The sequence below is a fragment of the Schistocerca serialis genome, chromosome 5 (assembly GCF_023864345.2).
Source record: "Schistocerca serialis cubense isolate TAMUIC-IGC-003099 chromosome 5, iqSchSeri2.2, whole genome shotgun sequence".
NCBI classification, from domain to species: Eukaryota; Metazoa; Arthropoda; class Insecta; order Orthoptera; family Acrididae; genus Schistocerca; species Schistocerca serialis.
The window spans coordinates 418,261,635-418,274,276 of record NC_064642.1 but is presented as its reverse complement, the minus strand read 5'-3'; the positions used below and the strand labels follow the sequence as shown (position 1 = coordinate 418,274,276).

General features: G+C 47.6%; 1 protein-coding gene and 1 non-coding gene across 4 annotated transcripts in view; both read left to right on the top strand.

Annotated features, from left to right (window-relative positions):
* LOC126481045 (uncharacterized) overlaps window positions 1–12,642 on the top strand; it is a 48,953-nt gene that overhangs the window by 4,663 nt on the left and 31,648 nt on the right. For 2 of the 3 annotated variants that reach the window (XR_007587502.1, XM_050104526.1), the window contains exon 2: window positions 1,600–1,667. The gene's annotated coding sequence lies outside the window, so the exon portion shown is untranslated. Of the gene's footprint in view, window positions 1–1,568; window positions 1,668–12,642 lie in introns of those variants that run through there. The other variant, XM_050104527.1, reaches the window with a different exon arrangement.
* On the top strand, window positions 1,713–2,019 carry LOC126482886 (small nucleolar RNA U85). The gene has a single exon (XR_007587723.1). It is a non-coding gene; the product is annotated as a small nucleolar RNA U85 (small nucleolar RNA).

The window sequence follows — 12,642 nt, the reverse complement described above, 5'->3', positions numbered from 1 at the left end:
GCAACAACTCGGTGTTTCTGTTCTGTTCACAGGTTATCATGCAATTTGGGATTTGATTAGAAGTTGGTGATAGTTAAATCACGTTTCTCTGTGTGTTCGTATCTGTTTTAGGATACATCGCTATGTGAAATGAACATGCTGCACAAAGAGAGAATGGAAACAGCAAAAGCTAATAGTATTACCTGCAATTGACTGCAGTGTCTGGCACCTGAGGTAGCATAGTAATAATTCAATAGTGAATAAAATGAAAGGCAAGCCTTAGCTGATTCTCTAGCTGGTTGTTGCTGTGGTAACATTCCTGTAAACAAGTAGTGGTAAAGTAACCATTATTCTGATTCGTGTTGCCTTGCCTTCAGAGACCGTCAAGGCTATCTTGAATGTAGACAGAACAGTACCTGTGGGAGTGAAGTTGTTTTGGAAGGCATGGTTTAATCATAATTTTAGGGATATTAGTCACACTTCACATTATTTCTAGCTAAAGTCTAACTAAGCTCATCTTCTGCTCAGTTTAGAGCAAATGTTCTCAATAAGACACATCAGAGTGGAAGCAGGAAATGGGAGAATGGTATAGGGTAGTTGGTAATTAAGTCTTATGCAGCCTTCTGTGTACCAGAAAATATGACTTGCTTAAATTATATGGAAGAATGATTTTTGCAGTCTCACATTTATGAATTTTTTGTAAATTTGTGGTACTTATGCACTGTTTTGAAGTAGTTATTAACGAGTGATGGAATTTTGGTTGCAGTATCCTAGTGCTGGGTAACATAGCTTTGATTCTATGACAGACTGTAGCCAACAGTGCTTTTTTACAATAAATGTTAATGCTTCTAGTGCTACTGCATTTCATTAAAAATTATTTGTTCTAAACAAAAGTATATCACAATTTAACATCATTGATGACTGAGAACCAGTTATTGGGTCATCATCTCAACTATGCAGCAGTGTTTTTAAGTAGTTACCAGCCTACACTTAAATGGTAGGTTACTCATGTTTTAGCTGTTAAGCAGATCTAACACTGAACTGTAGGTTTCCATATTACTGCCTGGATAACTCATCTCAAAGGTAGTTTGGAGGAAGGCAAAGGCATACCACCATCAACTGGACCATGCCTAGTAAAGTGGTGTTCAAACCAATTCTTAAATACAGTTTTAATTTACTACGCTGCTGTGAACATATGAAAGGTTACTGCTGTGTTGATTGGCAACTAATTCTGTGAGGTGACAATGTTGCAGTGGGCTTATGATTCCATATATCAATATTTTAATAGGGTCATGCTGTTTACCAATTGTGTTGCATGCACCTTTTGTTCTTAATGTGTTCTTGTCACACTTTAAAAAGCTGCTCAGTTAAGTGGAAGTCTTTTTGATTCATTATCCTTTTCATATTTTTCTTCTGTTCTGGATCCCCTTTACAATGCAGTTTTTTTTTTTTTTTTTTTAGCTCTACTTATTACACATGGCCTAAATCACCGTAGTATACTTTCAGATATGAAAGTTGTGTGTCCATATTCTCAGTCTGTAGTCTGCTCATTAATTCACCACAAAATATATTCCAGGCAGAGTATATGAAGTAATTGTATTTTAATGGTTTTGATTACAGATTTGCTCATACTGGCTGTTTTACTTTACATTTCAATGAGAGATATTGATAGCAGTGGAACTTTAGAGGTAGGTACATACCTTGTTAGGATCTTTGTCATTACTGGAACATTGGCCGATGATGAGAGCTATGTATGACTGCCAGAGTGATGTGTACCAGGGCTTGACTCAGCTGCAATCATATGGCCAGTCCTTTGTAATCTTGGAGGCAGGTCGCCAGTGACCTCCCTCTGTAAGGCCAAAGGAATATTGAATTGACAATTCTTCCCATTCCATATGTGAACAATGCCTAAAGTGATTGTGTGTTGTTCAAGGACTGTAATTGTTAAATCTCTCTCTCTCTCTCTCTCTCTGGCACAGATTGCAGTAGCCCTGGTTCACTCCCTGGTTGTTGTGATTTTGCTTTAGTAATCTGATGGCCTATTGACCACACTGAACTAAATTGATAACTTAGTTGACACTACTCACCAGGTAACAAAATGTAATACAAAGGTTTATGAAAACACTGTTCAATAAAAGGATTTGCAAATTTTAAAATTTAATATTAATCAGATAAATATCATTGACTGGTGAAACATCTTCGTTAATCATGTAAAAAAATAAATAAATAAAATCATTTTTCTACTATAGTTGGAGTCACAGAAGATGGCAGTAGAGTTCAGGCATGGTGTCTACACCTACGAATTCTTAGAAAGCCGTTGAGTGTCCAGTAGTGTTCTGAGCACTCTGCTATGTCAAACCCAGTGCGAGCATTTAACATGATTGTAGCAAGTTATTTAGTGATTTCGTTTATTTCATTTGTTGTGAATTGTCATGGCTGATGGTGGTAAGTGACAAATTCTACAGAAGCAAGTGAGACATAATTTGTAGCATACATTACTACATAAAGTGCAAAAATTGTGGGGAGGTGTGTGTTGGTACTACAAAAAGAACTGTCAAAAACAACTTGAAGAGCACAAGGGCAATTGCAGAAGAGGGGAGACTGACAGATCAGCTGTTGCGGAACATCCTTTACAGCCAGGAGACCACCACATTCACTTTGAAGTACAGGCAGCCCCAAGCAGATACCACAAAAGACTATACAGAGAGGCTATAGAGGTTGTGGAACATCTCAGAAATTTCAATAGGAAGGAGGAGGGTGTGAAATTGAATGAAATTTTTATTCTGGTTCTGAAGATGATGTACCAGTCTTTCCCCAAGGGATCATAGTAACAGTGGACGACGGCAGTCGACAGCGGCCAGTTGCATGCACATATTCAAAATGTGATGCCATGCCACTCAACGGGAGCTTACGGAAGTGGAATTTTGCTGTAGTCAGAATCGTCAGGTATTAGTGCAGTTCCTTTGAGCACAGCATAATAGCCCGGAATATTTTATTGTGGCAATTCCAGCTGTGAAAGTTTACATTTTACAATAAAGTGCAAAGCACGTATATGCACACATCGCATCTGTAACTTGGAGCAGGCAACTATGCAATCACAGTCCGTTTCTTGACCTGTGTGAACAACTGTCATTCACGCATTAGACCAGAGGCCATTCCTCATTTTGTGAGATCAGAATAATGGGTTTGAGAAAAACTGCAACTGTAGCTAAATGTTTTCTCTTTAGTTGAAAGTAAGGATACATCCAAGGGATGGCTTTTTATTTATTCACTCATTCATTTCTCCTTGAACCATTTGACCCAACGATAAGACATATTAGGTGCATTGTGGCATACATGGGGCCTCCTTTCTTTCCTCGCAGGCTACATTTCTTCCCCGTACCCTTTTCACTCTCCCCCTCCTTCCCCTCTGTGTTCTTACGTCAACCTGGCTATCCCTCTGGTTTACTGTATTTCTTGCAGTTTTTTCCTTTTCATCCTTCCAGTTGGCATTTTTAGTCTGCCTGTGGACTCCACTTCTAAATTTTTTCTCTCGGTAGTGTGAGCCATTTGGGGAAGAAATTCTGCACTCACATCTATGATGTGGATGCCTCTCCTCCCCTTCCCCTCTACTTACCCCATTGTAGCCCACCTCCACCCTGCTAAGTCACCAGCACATGTAGCCAGTCCATGTGGTGGGCCTGTTATGTACCCATCTGGCTGGGCCCCTGACAACAGAGATCACACCTCTCGTACATGAGCTGCTGCCTCCCCATTTATGCGTAGGAGTGGTTGCTCATCATTCCGAAGCATCAGAACTTGTGGTAACAGCCACTGTGCCGGTTGACCCTTGCTGTGGGTGCGTGGTGCCCATGGGGAGAATTCGTTAATCCATGTCTTCGGTTGGTAATGGATCATTGAATGCTGTTCCTCATCCTTCAAACTGATGATTAACTCCAGGCAAATCTGGAACAAGGCATTCGTTTTGTCCAGCATGTTCAGAAAGGTTAAGGACAGTAACACCAATTCCAGCACATTTATTCAGTCTTTTGAGGGAGATAACCTCCTGGAGAACATCAGGGTTATGTTATGGGAGTGACGTGAAGCCATACATCCCACCACCCATCAGGTGTTCACGGTGTTTGCGTTTTGGACACATCTTCCTGCCTTACGGTGGACCCTCTTTAGTGAATGTGGACAGCCACTCTGTGAGGGGGATCTCTTGTGATCTGCCACCCGTATGTGTCAATTGTCATGACCGTCATGCTCAGTGCTCACCAGATTGCCAGATTTACAAGAAGGAAAGGGAGATGCAAAAGTATAAGTCCCTTGATAGTTTATCTTACATTAAGGCTCGACATAAATATGACAGACTTCACCCTGTGTCAATGATTTCTACCTTTGCTTCTATTAAATCCTTTCCCCATTGCCCTCTTCCTTGCCATAGTCCTGCCCCCCCCCTCCTCTCCCCCACCCCTGTGGTTCTCAGTAAATGCCCTCAAAGTGCCGCTCCCCCTCTCCCTGGCTGGAGAAGTGTCCCACTTCTTCGGTGCTTGCTGGTGATTGGGCTTCCTCCACACAGTCCTTGCACCCCAAATGTCCATCACTCTATTTAAGTTGCAGATATTGCAGAAGCCTGCTCTCCCTCTGTGGCCTGGCCTCCTCGACCTCAGAAAGGAGGAGGAGGGGGAGGAGGAGGAGAAAGAGAAAGAGAAAAAACGTAAGTCCCAGGACAGCTGCCCACATCCTCTCCCCTCCCCTCCCTGTATCGCCAGAGGTGTCATCTCCCCCCCCCCCCCCCCCCTCTCAACCTGACTCATCTTATTTCTAGAAGACACCACATCCTTATTGGTGATAGTGACTCAGTGGTGTTATTAGCTCCAGCCCATTTCTCCCATCTTGGTACCCGCTCTGTGCTTATTCAGTGGCACTGTAGTGGATACTACTGTAAACTCACAGCTCTGCAATCCCTTATTCCCTTTTATTCAGTAATGTGTGTTGTTCTTCAGGAATCTCTCTTACTTATGCTCACTCACTGACACTGTGTGGATTCTGTGATTTGTCAGACCCGGGTCAGCCATTTGAGGGCTTCCGGTGGCATTTGCTCATTGGTTTGTATGGATATTGTTAGAACATAGATCCCCCTTCACACCACATTGGAAGCAGTTGCCATCTCTGTCCACTTGGACTCTGCACTGTCTGTATCCCTCCTGACAGGACACCTACACCTACTTCTGTAACTGCCTTCCACCTTTCCTCCTCCTCTGGGATTTTAATGCCCATCAGTGTTCGTGGGGCAGTGCTTTTTTGTCTTTTTGAGGACTTCTCATTGACCATTTTCTTGCTGCATGACTTGTGGCTTCTTAATGATGGTTCCCCTACTCATTTTGGTGCTGCATGTGGCACTTTCTTTGCCATTGATCTTTTGCTCACTTCCCCACTCCTTATTCCTTCTTTACACTGGCTGCCACACAGTGACCTCTGTGACAGTGACCACTTTCAGTTGATTCTCTCATTCCCTTCCCACATCCCGGTGGCTTTCCATTGTGCTGATTGTCCTCTTTATTGACAGTCATACACGATCTGTCAGATAAGATAATCCACACTGCCGTTCCCTGTGTTCCATGGTGGAACACAGCCATTGCCACCACTGCCAATGATCGTTGTCATCCCCTGGAGCAGCACCAGTCTTCTGCTGGTCTTATTACCCTAAAGTCTTCACACCAAAGCCTGATACGTAATCAGGGCAAGCGGACATGTTGAAAATGCTGCGTCTCCTCAGTAGGTTCTTTGGTCCCTTTGTCGCGAGTGTGGACTACACTCTGCACTCTCCAAACAAAATTGTCAGCGGCATTCTTCCACCCTGTGTTTTGCCCTTCCAGGTGGACTTTGTACAGATTCATCGGTTCTCGTGGAACATATCGTGACCCATTTTGCGATGGCATCAGTGCTAGCTTCCTATCCAGCTGCCTTTCTCATCCAAAAATAGTGGACAGAAGCTTCCCGCAAATGTTTTACCCTTTGTCAGGCAGAATACTACTACGAACCTTTCAGTGAATGGAAGCTGCTTCTGGGCTAATTTTCTTCTGACGATTGTCCCTGGCCCCGATTCCATCCATAACCATTTGAGTGAACACCTCAGTCCTCTACAATGTCTGTATCTCCCCCACGTGTTTAACCATTTTAATCTCCAAAGCATTTTCCCCTCTGTGGGGAGACAGTATTATGGTTTCTGTCTGGCAAGGACCCATTGTCTCTTGATACTTACCGGCCAGTCAACCTGACCAATGTCTCCTGTGAGTTATTGGAATGGATGATAGCTCATTGCCTCAAGTGGGTCCTTAAATTTCACGATCCTTCATCTCTTTACCAGTGTGGTTTTCGGAAGGGACAGTCTCAGCTTGATCATCGGATTCAGTTGGAAACTGCTGTTCAGCATGCCTTTCCTCAGCACTGCCCTTTTTTACATTTGTAAAGTGTAAGACACAGCTTGGTGCCATAACATCCTTATTACACCCCATGAGTGATGTCTTTGGGGCCCCCCATCCTGATTTTTATTCACCAGTTCTTGTCCTACTGGTCATAGTTTAGGTTGTCACCATTCTCAACTCTCCACAGATCCACTAAAATGGCATTCCACAGGGCTGCATATGAAGTGTCCTTTTCTCATCACTATTAATGATGGACTTGTGGTCTCTGCCAGACTGTTGCTCCCCCCCCCCCCCCCCCCCCCCCCCCCCCCCCCGTTCTGTATGTGGATGATATCTGTATTTGGGCTAGCTCCCACTTGGTGGCTCTGCGGACCAATACTAAGTGCCATTGGTTCGCCCACCTACTCGTTAGCCAAGTTTTTGACTATGCTGTTAAAACCACATGTGGGCCATTCGGGCTTTTATATAAAGAATTTGACACATTTCATCAGCAGATTGAATGGCATAGTGGTCCAGCCAGAGGACATACTGGTCAGCTTCGATGTGGTATTGCTGTTTACCATGGTTCCTTTTAATGACCCCCCCCTCCCCCCCCCAGGGGGTCCGCAACTCTTTTGTGGATACGTGCGTGGCGAGCACGGGGCCCCGAGCCATTGCAGCCTTCTTTCTCTCCAGGGCTTCATTTCCTTTCCCTTCCCATCCTTTCCCCTCCTTACTCCTTTCCCCTCGCCCTCTCCACTCCCTCTCTTGGTGTCCCTGCTTATGTTGGCCCCGCTATCCTCCTGGTTCTGTTGGTTTTCCAATTCGGCTTTGTTGCATAATCATCTCCTCCTTTTGGCATTCCTTGGTCCCCCTCTGGGGTTTGACCTCCATTACAAAATTTCTCCTCCGTAGTGTTAGCCATTTGGGGAAGAGCACCTTACCTAGTGTCTCCGACGTGCGCCCTCCTAGTACATTCCACCTTTTCTCTCACGTCGTTGTCTGATATTAGGGTGCATAGCCAGCACGGTAGCCAGCCCGTGTGGTGGGGTCGCTATGTACCCTTTTGGTTGAGCCCCCTGAACACACAGGGATCACACTTCTGATACCTGAGCTGTGACCTCCTCATGCATGCCTTGGAGTGGTTGCTAGTCATCCTGGAGCATCGGAACTCCCGGCAATGGCCGCCGTGCCAGACGGCCCTTGCTGTGGCTGGGTGGCGCCCATGAGGAGAGCCCCTGATCGGAGTGGGTGGTATCAGGGCAGAAGTTATGCACATGAAACACATACGGGTCCAGAACTCTGGCCGTTCTTCTGCGGCCGTCTCTCTGCGTGGAACTGATTCCTCAAGTGCTGCTTCTCTTGCCTCTTCGGTCTTCCCTTCCATGGCTACCCCCCGGGAAGAGGGTCAGGCCCGTCGTCTAGGGGCAAAACCTTTCCCCCGTTATCTAGTTTGCACCAGGACTGATGGAGATACTTTCACCAGTGTCAAACCTTTATTCTTTGTGTAACACATTGAAGACAAGTTTGGCGAAGTGGACTCCCTGAGCAAGATGCGGTCGGGTTCGTTGCTGATAAAAACTACTTCAGCTGCCCAATCTGCGGCCCTTCGTGCCTGTACCCATCTTGGCACAATTCCTGTGTCCATTACCCCCCACCAGTCTCTAAATATGGTACAAGGTGTGATTTTTCACAGGGACCTCATCCTTCAAACTGATGAGGAACTTCGGGACAATCTCGGATGGTGGGGTGTTCACTTTGTTCGGCGTGTTCAGAAGGGTCCTAAAGACAATCGTATTGATACTGGTGCCTTTATCCTGGCCTTTGAAGGAGATACCCTCCCTGAGAAAGTTAAGATTATGGTCTATCGCTGTGATGTGAAGCCGTACATCCCACCTCCTATGAGGTGTTTTAAGTGCTTGCATTTTGACCACACGTCTTCCCGCTGTTCCCAGGCCCCTATCTGTGGTGACTGTGGACGTCCACTCCATGAGGGGAGTCCCTGTGTTCCCCCTCCTGTATGTGTAAATTGTCATGGTAGTCATTCTCCACGTTCACCAGATTGCCCAGTATATAAGAAGGAAAAAAAGATACAGGAGTATAAGTCCCTTGAACGTTTAACCTACACAGAGGCCCGTAAGAAATACGCACGACTTCACCCTGTGTCCACGACATCTAGTTACGCCTTGGTTACATCTTCACCCCTTCCTCACCCTTCCTTACCCCCATCCCGGACCCCTCTCCCCCCCCCCCCCCCCCCCCCTCCCCTGCGGCTCCCACACCTTCTCCTATGGGCACTGCTCCCCCTCCCCAGCCGGAGAAGTGTCCCACTCCTTCGGCGTCTGCCGGTCAAGGGCGCCTCTCCCGGGATGCACCTTCCAGGCCAAAGGTCTGCTGCCGTGCGACGACCGCGAGAGCAGTGGTCTGTCGGCCCCCAGGTCGCCCGGTCTCTTTCTGTTCCTGATCTTGCTGCAGCTGGCTCCTTTATGCCACACAGCCCTCCTCAATCTCAGCCTGAAAAGAAGAAGAAACATAAGTCTCGGGACAAAGAGCCTCTGGTGTCACCGGAGGTCCCTCCCCGACTTCACAACCGGATTCTGACCTGTCGTTCATGGATGTCCCCTCCTTGTCGGTGATGGGTGGGGACCCGGCGGTATGACTGGATTTAGCGTGTTGAGCCCCCATTTAAACCATCGTTCTGTGGTTCTCCAATGGAACTGTAATGGATACTATTGTCACCTTCCGGAATTGAAATCCCTCCTTTCGTCCTACTCTGCAGCTTGTGTGGTTCTCCAGGAATCTCATCGACCCTTCGTGGGTTCCGTGTTTTCTGTCGAAATCGGGTCGGACCCTTGCGGGCTTCTGGTTGCGTTTGTACGTTGGTCCGTACAGACATTGCTAGCACATGGATTCCTCTCCAAACTACATTGGAAGCAGTTGCTGTTAGGGTCCACTTAGACTCTGCAGTCACAGTTTGCAATCTTTATCTCCCTCCTGACAGGACTTACACCTGCTGCCTTAACCACCCTTCTTCAGCAACTTCCTCCTCCCTTCCTCCTCCTTGGGGATTTTAATGCTCATCATCCTTTGTGGGGCAGTGCCTTTCCATCTAGACGAGGTCTTCTTATAGACCAATTTATTGCAGACCACGACCTGTGCCTTCTTAATGGTGGCTCCCCTACTCATTTCAGTACCAGTCATGGTACCTTTTCTGCCATTGATCTTTCTCTTTCTTCTCCCTCTCTCCTCCCTTCATTACACTGGTCGCCACACGACGACCTTTGTGATAGTGACCATTTCCCGTTGATTATCACGCTCCCTTCCCGCTCCCCGATGGACAGGTTACCTCGTTGGTTTTTCCACCGCGCCGATTGGCCTCTATACACTGCACAGATTGCGTTTTCTCCCTCTTTGTCGGGTTGTATTGATGACGTCCTCCGTGACGTGTCTGACGCGATTGTTCGCGCTGCTAGCCTTGCTGTCCCGCGCTCATCTGGACCATTTCGTCGCCGGCAAGTCCCGTGGTAGAGTACGGCCATTGCCATTGCCATCCGTGATCGCCGTCGAGCTTTGCGACAGTTTAAGAGGCACCCATCCGTAGCCAGCCTTACTACCGTTAAACACCTCTGTTCTAAAGCCCGTTATTTAATCAGAGTAAGCGGATATGTTGGGAACGATTCGTTTCTTCCCTTGGTTCTACAGTCCCTCTGTCACGGGTATGGGCTACACTTCGTTCTCTCCAAGGTTGCCATCGGCAGTCCACCCTCCCAGGCCTTCACCTCCCAGATGGCATTTGTACGGACCCATTAGTTCTTGCAGAACATCTTGCGACCCATTTTGCAGTGGCGTCAGCGTCAGCCTCCTATCCAGCTGCTTTCCTTCATCAAAAACAGCTGGCTGAAGCTTCCACCTTATGTTTCACCCCTTGTGAGTCAGCATCTTACAACGAACCTTTTACTGAATGGGAATTTCTTTCTGCTCTATCTTCTTCTCATGATACGGCCCCTGGCCCAGATTCCATTCATAACCAACTGCTTCAACATCTCAGTGCTCCACAATGGCAACATCTTCGGGTGTTTAATCGTATCTGGCTCCAGGGTGACTTCCCTTCTCAGTGGAGGGATAGCATTGTGGTTCCTGTCCTTAAGCCTGGTAAGAACCCCCTATCTGTTGACAGCTATCGGCCAATTAGTTTGACCAATGTTGTTTGTAAGTTACTTGAACAGATGGTAGCCCGTCGGCTGAATTGGGTCCTCGAATCTCGGTATCTATTGTCCCCTTACCAGTGTGGCTTTTGAGAGGGACGATATCCAATCGATCATTTACTTCGCTTGGAATCCGCAGTTCAGCAGGCTTTTCCCAGCGCCGCCATTTGGTTGCAGTGTTTTTTGACCTTCGCAAGGCCTATGACACGACCTGGCGCCATCACATCTTACTTACCCTTCATCAGTGGGGTCTTCGGGGCCCACTCCCGATTTTTATCCGCCAGTTCCTGATCCATCGGTCATTCAGAGTTCGAGTTGGTACTGCTTTTAGTTCTCCACGGACCCAGGAGACGGGCATCCCACAGGGTTCTGTCTTGAGTGTCCTTCTTTCCCTCATTGCTATCGATGGACTTGTGGCCTCTGTCGGTCCCTTGGTCGCCCCTGCCCTGTATGTGGATGATTTCTGCATTTGGGTTAGTTCCTCCTTGATGGCATCTGCAGAACGGCAGCTCCAGGTGGCTATACGGCGTGCCTCTGCATGGACCCTCTCACATGGGTTTCAATTCTCTCCTTTAAAATCGTGAGTGGTCCACTTCTGTCGCCATACTACGGTCCACCCTGATCCAGAACTCTATCTCGCTGCACAACGATTGCCTGTGGTCCCACAGTTTCGTTTCCTGGGTCTTCTTTTCGACAACAAGCTCACTTGGCTGCCCCATATCAGACTCCTGAAGGTAGGATGTTTCTGTAAACTCAATGTCCTTCGCTTCCTTGCCCACTCCTCTTGGGGTGCGGACCGTCCCCTCCTCCTCCGTCTTTATCGTGCTTTAGTTCTGTCTCGCTTGGACTATGGTTGTCAAGTTTATGGTTCAGCTGCTCCTTCCACACTGCACATGCTGGATCCAGTCCACCATCGTGGTATCCGTTTGGCCACCGGTGCCTTCCCTACAAGCCCTGTTGGGTCTCCTGGTTGAAGCTGGGACCCCCCCCCCCCCCCCTTTCTGTTTGGCGGTCCCAGCTTCTGGTGTCTTATGCACTCACTATCCGTTCCTCTCCCACTCATCCTTTCTCTTCTATCCTGTTCCCAGACCATGGGCGTCGCCCACCAGACTCCCGCCCTCGGGCGGGTTTACCGGTTGGGCTGCACCTTGTGTCTCTTTGCCATGATTTTCAGCTTCCTTCTTTGTCCTGTCTTCCTTGCTCCCTCCCCTCCACCCCTCCTTGGTAAGTTCCTCGGCCTTGAATTCGGATGGATCTCTGCCGAGGTCCGAAAGACTCCACCCCCCACCCCCCCGGCGGTGTTCCGTTCGTTTTTTCCGCCAAATTTTATGGGAGTTTCGGGATGCTGTTGTTTTTTACACTGATGGCTCTAAATCTGCTGATAATGTTAGGTATGCCTTCACGTCCTCTGTTGGAACGGAAAGTCATGTGCTGCCACCTACATGTGGGGTGTTTACTGCGGAATTGATGGCAATTTCCCAGTCCCTTACCTTTATTAAACAATCCCAACACAACCGCGTTTTGTTATGCACGGACTCGATGAGTGGCCTTCTTGCTATTGACCGGTGTTTTTCGCGCCATCCCTTGGTCTCTGCCATCCATGACCATCTCGCTGATATTCACCGTGCTGCTTGTTCCATTGATTTCCTTTGGGTCCCTAGCCATGTGGGTATCCCGGGTAATGAGCTCGCTGATCATTTGTCTGGGGGAGCAGTTACTTACCCCACATTTCCTGTAACCCCTCCTGCAGCTGATTTACGGCTTCACATCAGATCCCACTTCGTACAGTCATGGGCCAATTCTTGGGAGGCTACTCCCCTGTCTAATAAACTTCGTGCAATTAAGGTGACACCAGGCCCATGGCGTTCTTCCTTTCGCCTCTCCCGAAAGGACTCGACCACACTGTGTCGTCTCCGCATTGGCCATACCAGGCTGACCCATGGTTTTCTTTTGCGTGATGAACCACTCCCACTATTTGATTGTGGAGCCTTCTAGTCAGTAGCCCACATTTTGGTTGAATGCCCCCTTCTTTTGGCTCTGCGTGCTAAGTACAGACTCCCCCACACTTT